Raw genomic sequence first — 12,365 nt, forward strand, 5'->3', positions numbered from 1 at the left:
TAACTTATAGTCGACATATCTTTTCACTTTGTAGAAACATCAAGTTTTATCTTCTCTTCCTCCCCTTCCTGAAGGCAGGGAAGTCGAGGAACGAACCGTTGTCACCGATGATAACCAGGGCACTTCTCGCCCTGAGAGTGAAGTTGCGGTTTCTCACAAATCCGCGGCTTCCTCTGAAAGAGAAGCTGAATCTGAGGCCTCCGAGTCCACGCGTTCCCTCCCTTCTGCTGCTTCTCCGACAAACAAGAGGAAAAGGGATGAGGTCGCAGACTCCGGCACCTCCAAAGCGGGTAAATCCCCTCTCGAGGATACTTCACCCAAAGAGGAGGGGAAAGCCTTCAACCCTTACGATGATGCCCTCGTTAGCTCGTAAGTCGCTGTCGCCTTTTTTGCACCCGATATTTTACCTGTTAAGCGTTTCTTATACTTTTTCTTGATGCACAGTGGCGACGAGGAAGAAGATCCTCCTGTTAACGTGACTGCTCTAACGAGCACGTCTCGTACTTTAGTTCTGTCCGAGACTCGCCCTATTACGGACGAAACCTCGCCTCCTCAACAGGACATAGGACATCCGACTCCTGTCGGGAGCCCCCGTGCCCCGTCACCGAAGAGAGCGAGGACTGAGCTGGGCAAAGAGTCGAGTCTCTTGACCGGTAGTTCGGCGACTCCTCCTATGGACGATGTAAGTGCTCTGATCATTCTCTTTTTGCTGTCGAACCTTTTCCCGATGTTGATCTTCTCATCCGTGTTACTTTTCAGCCTTTGATGAAAGAATTTATTCGTCTTGGTACCCAATTTATCGGGTACCGTGATCATGCTGATAAGTTGAAAGGTATTCCTTTCTTGCCTCTTTTGATCGAGTAGATTTACCTCTACTATTTTGTCATAACATTGTCATCCTTTATTTTGCTAGAGGCCCTTTCTGAGGCTAATAAGCGCGCCGATGACCTTGCCCTCAAGCTGGAGCAAAGCGAAAAAGCTCGCGAAAAGGCTGAGTTAGACGCTGCCGCTGTCGAGGGTCTTCGAAAAAGACTCCATGACGCGGAAAATGCCTTGAGCGAGAACACGACCCGACAAACTGCTCGCGAGGAAGAGATCATCGCCCGCTTAGAGTCGCAAAATCGGTGCTTCGTTAGTAAGTGCCTTAACCACTTTGATTCTTCGTGAACCTTTGCTTTTCCGTGCACTTGTTGACAACCCGAAATTTGTTTCAGCAGGGAAGATGTACCAGGATTTTGAACTCGAACAGCCCGAAGATGACCATCTTCTTAACGCTCTTTCTCTCCTTGAGATTCATGGAGATGAAGTGCGCCAGAGCATCTCTGATGCTAAGTCGGCGTTTTCTCGGCTTTTTCCCTACTTCTTCGTGAAGAAAGAATAGCCCGACACCTTTGCTGCCCTGACCAAGCACTTCATTCCCGAAGAAGATCTTGGGCTGGGCCTCCGGCAAGAGGGCTTGAAGATTGGCGTTGAAGGCATCATCGCTCTGGTTGCCGAAAGCCAATAAAGCGTCGACTGGGCGAAGGTTCGTGATGTGAAGAAGATGGAGACGAAGAGGTGGCAATCCTTGATTAAGGCTGCCAAGCCGAACTCGAAGAAAATCCTCTCCTTCCTCGGATGCAAACCAACTCCTTCCCCTAGTTCTACAAAGCCGGAGGTCAAGTAGACCGCCTTGTCCCTGCTTTTGCTTTGTTCTTCCTCTTTTGTTGCTGTCGCCATAGTATCTTTTGCAACAGCTTCTCATTGGTTCACTAGGAATCGTCTGTTGTAATGCTCGTGTAAATATCCAAATGAATCAATGGAATGCTATTTTGCCAAGTTATTGATGTCGAAATTTTCCTCTCCAGTTGGTTTTTGACAACTATACCGTGGTGCCTCGTTCTTCGGATGCGTTACCGGCCATGTCCTATTCGAGAAAAACTTCCGTTGACGAGTTTATTGAAGGTTCCTCGAGCGCTGATCAGATAGAAGATTTGAACGACCTTCGACAGCAACTTCAGTCGATGAAAAAACAGGCTCTCGTGATAATGGAGCAATCCTGAAGATCTTCCGAGAAGGAAAAACTTGTTCTTCAACAGGCTCAGGAAGCCCTAGCGTTAAAGGAAGCCGCGATTACTGAAGCTGCAAAAGCTACTTCGCGGGAAGATTATATGCTTCAACATATGAATGACTCTAGCTTGGATATGGCAGGTATACTTCCTGAATTTGATCTTTTTCAACTTTATCTTGCTTGTGTTCCACCTCTGACTGATGCTTCCGTCGGGTAGGTTCTTTTCTGGATACTGCTGCCGAAGATCAACGTGTTGAAGCTAGGTCCAATGTACTTCTCAGACTTGCATTGGAACATGGTTCTAACTTTTGGGCTAAGCCTGAACGTATCCGACAAATCGTCAGATTTCAGGGCCGCGCAAGCCAAGTCCGCGATTTTCTTGATTTCTGCACAAGGACATTAGCCCTGGTCTATAACACCATGTTTCCTCGCAATGCTCCGCCGGAAACTCTTCCTGCTATGATGGACAAATTTCGGGACGCCTCTCTAATCCATGAATTTGTACGTGCTCAACTGACTGCTGGAGCAAGATTTGCCATGATTATGTTGCAGGTCTGTTATCCGAAATTAGACATGACCAAAATTGTCGCTAAATGTCAAGCCAAACTAACTAAAAGGAGTAGGAACATCGACAAAATCAACGATGTTGTGACCCCTGTAGCCGAAGAGATGATGGATAAATTACTTCGACTAGATGCCGAATTCTTCGTGAGAGGTAGTTATGCTGAACATAGGAGTGGTGCTGCAAACAATGAGAGGGTAAACATAGATGATATACTAGGTGATAACTAAAAGTTTCTTTTTTCGTTGTCGCGTTTTCCTTGATAGTGAGAATATGTATATTGTAAGCACGATGTATATTGTAAAACAGCTTATCAAGCCCCCGAGCTTTTTGTTGGCCGATGTTTATATCTTTATTGGTTTGCGAGCTATTTTTGCGCCAGGGCAAATAACTGTATTTTGCGGAAGTTTATATATATTGTTATTGCGGGTTACAAGCCCCCGAGCCTGTCGATGAAAAAGATGTATATCACCAATATCTTTACTATATTGCAGCATCGCGAGTCCGCCTCATTAAAAACCTTTAAGCCCCACTCGGTGCCCTGAAAGGAAAAGAGTGCGTCTGAAAAATCGCGGTCGTTTCAGTACATTGTATGTTTACAAAGAGGACTATATTTCGACTTTAAGCGTAAAAACGCCTAAGTTGCGCCACGTTCCAGGGATTTGGCTCGGCGATCCCTGTCTTCTTGTCCTTTATCCAGTATGCTCCTCCTTCAATTACTTCTGTGACGATGTATGGGTCAACCCATGGCGACTCGAGTTTCTCATGGCTATTTTGCGTAAGCCGAAGAACTAAGTCGCCTACCTGGAAGGATCTTGGTCGCAAACGTCGACTGTGGTAGTTTTTCATATCTTGCTGGTACTTGGTGACCCTTGACAATGCCTCATCTCGAGCTTCGTCGAGTGCATCGACGTCATCTTCCAGTGCCTTTCTCGAGGTTTCTTCATTGAATTCCGCCACTCTCGGGGAGTTGTGTTCTATCTCTATCGACAACACTGCCTCAGCTCCATGGACTAAAAAGAACGGGGTTTCCTGCGTCGCTGTATTTGGTGTTATTCGAATACTCCATAACACGCTAGGCAACTCCTCTGGCCATGTGTGTCGGGCTTTTTCCAATGGTGTTAACAGGCGCTTCTTGATGCCGTTGCAGATGATGCTGTTTGCTTTCTCGACCTGACCATTGGTTTGCGGGTGCGCAACTGAGGCAAATTGTAATTTGATGCCTACTTCTGCGCAATATGCCTTGAACTCCTTGGATGTGATATTGCTGCCATTGTCTGTGACAATGCTATGAGGGACTCCAAATCGAAAGACGATACTCTTAGCAAACTTGATTGCGGATGCTCCGTCTGGTGAGTTTATCGGCTTCGCTTCTATCCACTTTGTGAAATTGTCGATAGCTACGAGCATATACTCGTATCCTCCTGGCCAAGCCTTGTGTAATTTTCCCACCATATCAAGACCCCATTGAGCAAAGGGCCATGACAGCGGTATTGGCATCAACTCTGCTGCGGGAGAATGCGGTTTCGCGGCAAACCTTTGGCACGCATCGCAAGTACGCACTATGTCCTTTGCATCCTCTATTGTTGTTAGCCAATAGAATCCTGCTCTGAAAACCTTGGCTGCTATAGCTCGACTTCTTGCGTGATGTCTGCATACCCCTTCGTGTACATCCTTCAGAATAAGCCTTCCTTCTTCGGGTGTGACGCATCTCTGTAGTACTCCCGAAATACTTCGTTTGTATAGCTCCCCTTTGACCACACTAAAGGCTTTAGAACGCCTGATAACTCGCCTTGCTTCAACTGGATCATCGGGTAGTTCTTTCCTCAGGATGTATGCTATGTACGCTTGCATCCAAGGAACTTGTACCCTCATTATCACGTGTAGTTCCTCCTCACCTTCCGATGGTGCTGCTGGAGCCCCCGAGGCTTTCTCATCCTTCTCTTTCTTCTGCTGTTTCTTCGCCTTGGTTGATCTTTCAGCTATTTCTTCCCAGAACACGCCAGGTAGTATTGCGAGACATTGCGACCCGATGTTTCCGAGAACATCGGCTTCATCGTTGCTGAGCCTGCTGATATGATTTACTTCACACCCGTCGAACAACCTCTCAAGCTCATTATATACTTCCTTGTATGCTACCATACTATCATTGACTATGTCGCATTGATTCATCACATGTTGAGCCACCAGCTGCGAATCACCAAAGATTTTTAATCGAGTTGCGCCGCAAGCTTTCACCATCTTCATCCCGTGTATAAGTGCTTCATACTCTGCTTCGTTATTAGATGCGTTTGGAAACGTCATCCGTAGTACATACTTCAACTTGTCGCCTTGAGGTGATACTAGTATCACGTCTGCTCCAGCTCCTTCTAGTCTCTTGGACCCGTCGATCATAGTCCAAGTTCTCGACAAATCTGGAGGTCCCGTATTTTGTAGCTCCATCCACTCTGCGATGAAGTCTGGTAAGATCTGTGACTTTATTGCTTTCCTTTTCTCATATGTGATGTCCCGAGGGGAAAGTTCTATTCCCCAAAGGGAGACACGACCCGTACCTTCTGGGTTGTTTAGTATATTGGATAAAGGCGCCTCATTGACCACTATTATCAGATGCGCCGAAAAATAGTGTCGCAGTTTTCTTGCGGTTGTAAACACTCCATATGCTAACTTTTGGTACTGCGGGTACCGCTGTTTTGAGGGTGATAAAACTTCGCTGACGAAGTATACCGGCCGCAGCACTCCATGGAGTTTTCCTTCTTCTTCTCTTTCGACCACAAGAACTGTGCTGACCACCTGAGGCGTGGCTGCGATGTATAACAGGAGAGGCTCCTTCTCCTTAGGCGCCACCAGGATTGGTGGTGTCGAGATTGTGCGCTTAAGGTCCTCGAAAGCTCTATCTGCTTCGTCGTTCCACTGGAACTTCTCTCCTTGTTTGATCAAAGCGTAAAACGGCAACGCCTTTTCTCCTAGCCTGGCGACGAATCTGCTTAAAGCTGCGACTCGCCCAGTCAGCTGTTGTATTTCCTTCAACTTTGTTGGCTTCCGCATCGTCACGATGGCTTGGTTTTTCTCTAGATTGGCCTCGATTCCTCTTGCTGAAACCAGGAACCCGAGAAGTTCTCCTGCAGGAACACCGAAAGAGCACTTTGTTGGGTTCAGCTTGAGGCAGAACTTGTCAAGGTTGTCGAAAGTTTCCTTCAGATCCTCGATCAAAGTTGACCCCTTCTTTGTTGTTATGACGACATCATCGATGTACACTTGTACGTTCTTGCCAATCTGTGTGGCGAGACACTTCTGCATCATCCGTTGGTATGTTGCTCCCGCGTTTTTCAATCCAAAGGGCATTGTTCTATAGCAGAACACACCATAAGGTGTTATAAAAGCTGTTTTGACCTCGTCGTCTTCTTTTAATCTGATCTGGTTATAATCAGAATATGCGTACAGGAAGGAAAGACGTTCACAGCCTGCCGTGGAGTCGATAATTTGGTCGATCCTTGGGAGGGGAAAGTGATCCTTTGGACAATGTTTATTGAGACACGTGAAAGTCGACGCACATGCGAAGGACCGTCGTGTTTTTCTTCGGGACCAGTACTGGGTTAGCTACCCACGTGGCCTCTGTATGTAACTCTTTGATAAAGCCAGCCTCTCGGAGTCTATTGATTTCTAACAGCATAGCTTTGCGGTTTGGTTCCGAAAAACGCCGCAAAGGTTGTTTAATTAGTCTCGCCATTGGATCCAAGTTGAGGTGGTGCTCGGCAAGTTCCCTGGGTACTCCTGGCATGTCAGCTGGACACCATGCGAAGATTTCCCAGCGCTCACGGAGGAACTCGACGAGCGCGCTTTCCTATGCGAGGTCCATGTTTGCTGCAATGGATGTCGTTTTCTTGGGATCTGTCGGGTGAATCTATACCTCCTTAGAATCTTTGGTAGTGTCAAAGGTTGACTCCTTGAGTGGCCTCCCGACATCTGGCAGCACATCATAGTCAGTTGTTAACCTTGACGCCATATACTCTGCTTGCATCCCGAAAGTATCTAAAAATCGATGAAAATCCTTGTCGCACTTATCACCTAGCGCGAAACTGCCTTTCACTGTGATCGGTCCTTTAGGTCCAGGGAGTTGATACGTCTCCAACATATCTATAATTTCTTATGTTCCATGCTAGTTTTATGACAATACCTGCATGTTTTATTCACACTTTTTAATGTTTTTATGCATTTTATGGGACTAACCTATTAACAAGATGCCACAGTGCCACTTCCCGTTTTCTGCTGTTTTTGATTTCAGAAAAGTTGGTTTACAAATATTCTCAAAATTGGACGAAACAAAAGCCCTTGGCCCTATTTTCCACGGAGTGTTCCAGAAGACCGAAGAAGAGTCGAGGAAGGCCAGCAGGGGGCCCACACCATAGGGCGGCGCGACAGTGGGGCCCCCCGAGCCGACATGTGGGTAGGGAGCCCCCTGGCTCCCCCGACACTGCCCCTTCGCCTATTTATTCCTTCGTCTCCGAAAACCCTAGCACCGGGAGCCAAAATACCAGAAAAGTTCCAGAGACGCCGCCGCCGTCAACCCTATCTCGGGGGGTTCAGAAGATCTCCTCCGGCACCCTACCGGAGAGGGGAATCATCACCGGAGGGCTCAACATCACATGCCCACCTCCGGACTGATGCGTGAGTAGTTCATCCTTGGACTATGGGTCCATAGCAGTAGCTAGATGGTTGTCTTCTCCTATTATGCCATCATGTTTAGATCTTGTGAGCTGCCTATCATGATCAAGATCATCTATTTGTAATGCTACATGTTGTGTTTGTTGGGATCCGATGAATATGGAATACTATGTCAAGTTGATTATTGATCTATCATATATATGTTGTTTATGATCTTGCATGCTCTCCGTTGCTAGTAGAGGCTCTGGCTAAGTTGATACTTGTAACTCCAAGAGGGGGTATTTATGCTAGATAGTGGGTTCATGCCTCCATTGAATCTGTGACAGTGATAGAAAGTTCTAAGGTTGTGGATGTGGTGTTGCCACTAGGGATAAAACATCAATGTTTTGTCTCAGGATTTTGTATTGTTTACATTACGCACAATACTTAATGCAATTGTCTGTTGCTTGCAACTTAATACTGGAAGGGGTGCAGATGCTAACCCGAAGGTGGACTTTTTAGGTATAGATGCATGCTGGATGGCGGTCTATGTTCTTTGTCATAATGCCCTAAGTAAATCTCATAGTAGTCATCATGATATGTATGTGCATTGTTATGCCCTCTCTATTTGTCAATTGCCCAACTGTAATTTGTTTACCCAACATGTTATTTATCTTATTGGAGAGACACCACTAGTGAACTGTGGACCCCGGTCCATTCTTTTACATCTGAAATACAACCAACTGCAATCATTGTTATGTTTTGTTTTCTGCAAGCAAACATAATTTTCCACACCATACGTTTAATCCTTTGTTTTCAGCAAACCGGTGAGATTGACAACCTCACTGTTAAGTTGGGGCAAATTAGTTTGATTGTGTTGTGGAGGTTCCACGTTGGCACCAGAATCCCTGGTGTTGCGCCGCACTACACTTCTTCACCAACAACCTTCACGTGATCTTCATCTCCTACTGGTTCGATTACCTTGGTTTCTTACTGAGGGAAAACTCGCTGCTGTACTCATCATACCTTCCTCTTGGGGTTCCCAACGGACGTGTGCTTAATTTACCGTCACAAGTAGCTACTTTTCTGGCGCCGTTGCCGGGGAGATCAAGACACGCTGCAAGGGGAGTCTCTCACACCTAATCTCTTTACTTTGTTTATTGTCTTGCTTTATTTTATTTTCTGTCTTGTTTGCTTTCTTTATATCAAAAACACAAAAAAATTAGTTACTTGTTTTACTTTATTTAATTCGGTTTTGCTTTGTTTATTTTTATTATTGCTAAAATGAGTACTCCTGCGAACACTAAGTTGTGTGACTTCACTAGCACAAATAATAATGATTTCATATGCACTCCTATTGCTCCACCTGCTTCTACAGCAAAATTTTATGAAATTAAACCTGCTTTACTAAATCTTGTTATGAGAGAGCAATTTTACGGTGTTAGTACCGATGATGCTGCTGCCCATCTTAATAATTTTGTTGAACTTTGTGAAATGCAAAAGTATAAGGATATAGATGGGGATATTATAAAACTGAAATTGTTTCCTTTCTCCTTGAGAGGAAGAGCTAAAGATTGGTTGCTATCTTTGCCTAAAAATAGTATTAGTTCATGGACTAAATGTAAAGATGCTTTCATTGGAAAATATTATCCTCCTGCTAAAATTATATCTTTGAGAAGTAGCATTATGAATTTTAAGCAATTGGATAATGAACATGTTGCCCAAGCATGGGAGAGAATGAAATCTTTGGTAAAGAATTTCCGCACCCATGGACTAACTACTTGGATGATCATCCAAACCTTTTATGCAGGATTAAATTTTTCTTCAAGGAACCTATTGGATTCAGCTGCTGGAGGTAATTTTATGTCCATCACTTTCTGTGCTGCAACAAAGCTTCTTGATGATATGATGATCAACTACTCTGAATGACACACTGAAAGGACTCCTCAAGGTAAGAAGGTAAATTCTGTTGAAGAAACCTCTTCCTTGAGTGATAAGATTGATGTTATTATGTCTATGCTTGTTAATGGTAAATCTCATGTTGATCCTAATAATGTTCCTTTAGCTTCATTGGTTGCTCAAGAAGAACATGTTGATGTGAACTTCATTAAAAATAATAATTTCAACAACAATGCTTATAGGAATAATTTTGGTAACAACTATAGGCCATATCCTTCTAACAGTGGTAATTCTTATGGTAATTCTTATGGTAATTCTTACAACAATAGTAGGAGTGTACCCTCTGATCTTGAAGTCATGCTTAAAGAATTTATTAATACACAAACTACTTTTAACAAATTTGTTGAGGAAAAGTTTGGTAAAATTGATGTTCTTGCTTCTAAGGTTGATAGTCTTGCTCTTGATGTTGATCTTTTAAAACTGAAAGTTATGCCTAATGAAGTTAAAGATATTAAGTCATTTGCTACAGCAAATGCTATCCAAGTTCGAATTAATGACAATATTAGAATGATGGCTGAATTGCATGCTAGGTGGGAAAGAGAAGAAAAACTTGCTAAAGAGAATAATATAGCTAGAGTTTGGACTATTACCACCACTAGTAATGTTGATGCTTCACATGTTGCTAAACCTCCTACTATCAATGGTAAAATAATTGGTGTTGGCAATGTTTCTACTTCTACTACAAAGCATGCAAAATTGCCTGAAACTCATTGAAACTGTTTGTGATAAAAGTGCTGAAATTTTTCAAAGTGTTGGGGACAATGGTCCCATTGCTTTAGATCATAATGGTTTTGATTTTGATAATTGTCATATTTCTGAAGTTATTAAGTTCTTGCAAAAACTTGCTAGAAGTCCTAATGCTAGTGCTATAAACTTGGCCTTTACAAAACATATTACAAATGCTCTCATTAAAGCTAGGGAAGAGGAATTAAAACTTGAAGCTTCTATCCCTAGGAAGTTGGAAGATGGTTGGGAGCCCATCATTAAAATGGAGGTCAATGATTTTGATTGTAATGCTTTATGTGATCTTGGTGCAAGTATTTCTGTTATGCCTAAGAAACTGTATGATATGCTTGAGTTGCCACCTTTGGAATGTTGTTATTTGGATGTTAATCTTGCTGATAATTCTATTAAAAAACCTTTGGGGAGAATTGACAATGTTCACATTACGGTTAACAATAACCTTGTCCCCGTTGATTTTGTTGTTTTGGATATTGAATGCAATGCATCTTGTCCTATTGTTTTGGGAAGACCCTTTCTTCGAACCGTTGGTGCTATTATTGATATGAAAGAAGGAAATATTAAATATCAATTCCCTCTTAAGAAAGGTATGGAACACTTCCCTAGAAAGAGAATGAAGATTCCTCTTGATTCTATTATTAAAACAAATTATGATGTTGATGCTTGTTCTCTTGATGTTACTTGATTTTCACTTTCTGCTCCTAGCTGAAAGGCGTTAAAGAAAAGCGCTTATGGGAGACAACACATTATTTTATTTCTGCAATTTTTGTTTTATATTTGAGTCAAGGTGCTTGTTACTACTGTAGCAATACCTTTGTATCTTTATTTTATTGCATTGTTGTGCCAAGTAAAGTCTTTGATAGAAAGTTGATACTAGATTTGGATTTCTACGCAGAAACAAATTTTTAGCTGTCACGGTTTTGAGTTTTTCTCTCTGTAGAAGAATCTAAAAATCTTGAAAAATTCATGAGTAATCCTCAGATATGTATGCAACTTTCATTCAACTGGAGCTTTTCCATATGAGCATGTTAAGTGCCTCGAAAAAATTCGTCTTTACGGACTGTTCTGTTTTGACAGATTCTGCCTTTTATTTCGCATTGCCTCTTTTACTGTGTTTGAGTGGGTTTCTTTGCTCCATTAAATTTCAGTAACCTTAGGTAATGTCCAGAAGTGTTGGGAATGATTGTGTCCTTGCTGAACATGTGAATTTTTGATTATGCACTAACCCTCTAATGAGATTGCTTTGAGTTTTGTGTGAAGGAAGTTTTCAAGGATCAAGAGAGGAGGATGATATAATATGATCAAGAAGATTGAAAAGTCTAAGCTTGGGGATGCCCCCGTGGTTTATCCCTGCATATTTCGAGAAGACTCAAGCGTCTAAGCTTGGGGATGCCCAAGGCATCCCCTTCTTCATCAACAACTTATCAGGTCACCTGTAGTGAAACTATATTTTAATTCCGTCACATCTTATGTGCTTTACTTGGAGCGTCTGTGTGCTTTTATTTTCGTTTTTTTATTTTCATTCTCTGAATAAATCGGATCCTAACATGCTTGTGTGGGAGAGAGACACGCTCCGCTTTTTCATTTGAACACTTGTGTTTTTCGTTTTATTTTTAATGTTCATGGCAAAAGCTAAAAGCCGCAACATTTATTGTTATTTGGTTGGAAACAGAAAATGCTTCATGTGGTAGTTGGTATATTGTCTTGAATAATTTGATACTTGGCAATTGTTTTGAGCTCACAAGTAGATCATGTTTAAGCTCTTGCATCATGTAGTTTAAACCTATTAGTGGAGAACTACCGTAGAGCTTGTTGAAATTTGGTTTGCATGATTGGTCTCTCTAAGGTCTAGATATTTTCTGGTAAAGGTGTTTGAGCAACAAGGAAGACAGTGTAGAGTCTTATAATGCTTGCAATATGTTCTTATGTAAGTTTTGCTGTACCGGTTTATACTTGTGTTCGCTTCAAACAACCTTGCTAGCCAAAGCCTTGTACTGAGAGGGAATGCTTCTCGTGCATCCAAAACCTTGAGCCAAAACCTATGCCATTTGTGTCCACCATAACTACCTACTATGTGGTATTTTTCTGCCATTCCAAGTAAATACTTCATGTGCTACCTTTAAACAATTCAAAACTTTATTACTCCTTATGTGTGTCAATGTTTTATAGCTCATGAGGAAGTATGTGGTGTTTTATCTTTCAATCTTGTTGGGCAGACTTTCACCAATGGACTAGTGACATATACATCCGCTTATCCAATAATTTTGCAAAAAGAGCTGGCAACGGGGTGCCAAGCCCCAATTAATTAACTTTCATTAATAATTCTCTTCACATGTTTTGCCCTGATTTATCAGTAAGCAACTTAATTTTGCAATAGACACTCCTCCATGGTATGTGAAATGTTGGAAGGCA

The sequence above is a fragment of the Lolium rigidum genome, chromosome 3 (assembly GCF_022539505.1).
Source record: "Lolium rigidum isolate FL_2022 chromosome 3, APGP_CSIRO_Lrig_0.1, whole genome shotgun sequence".
NCBI lineage: Eukaryota > Viridiplantae > Streptophyta > Magnoliopsida > Poales > Poaceae > Lolium > Lolium rigidum.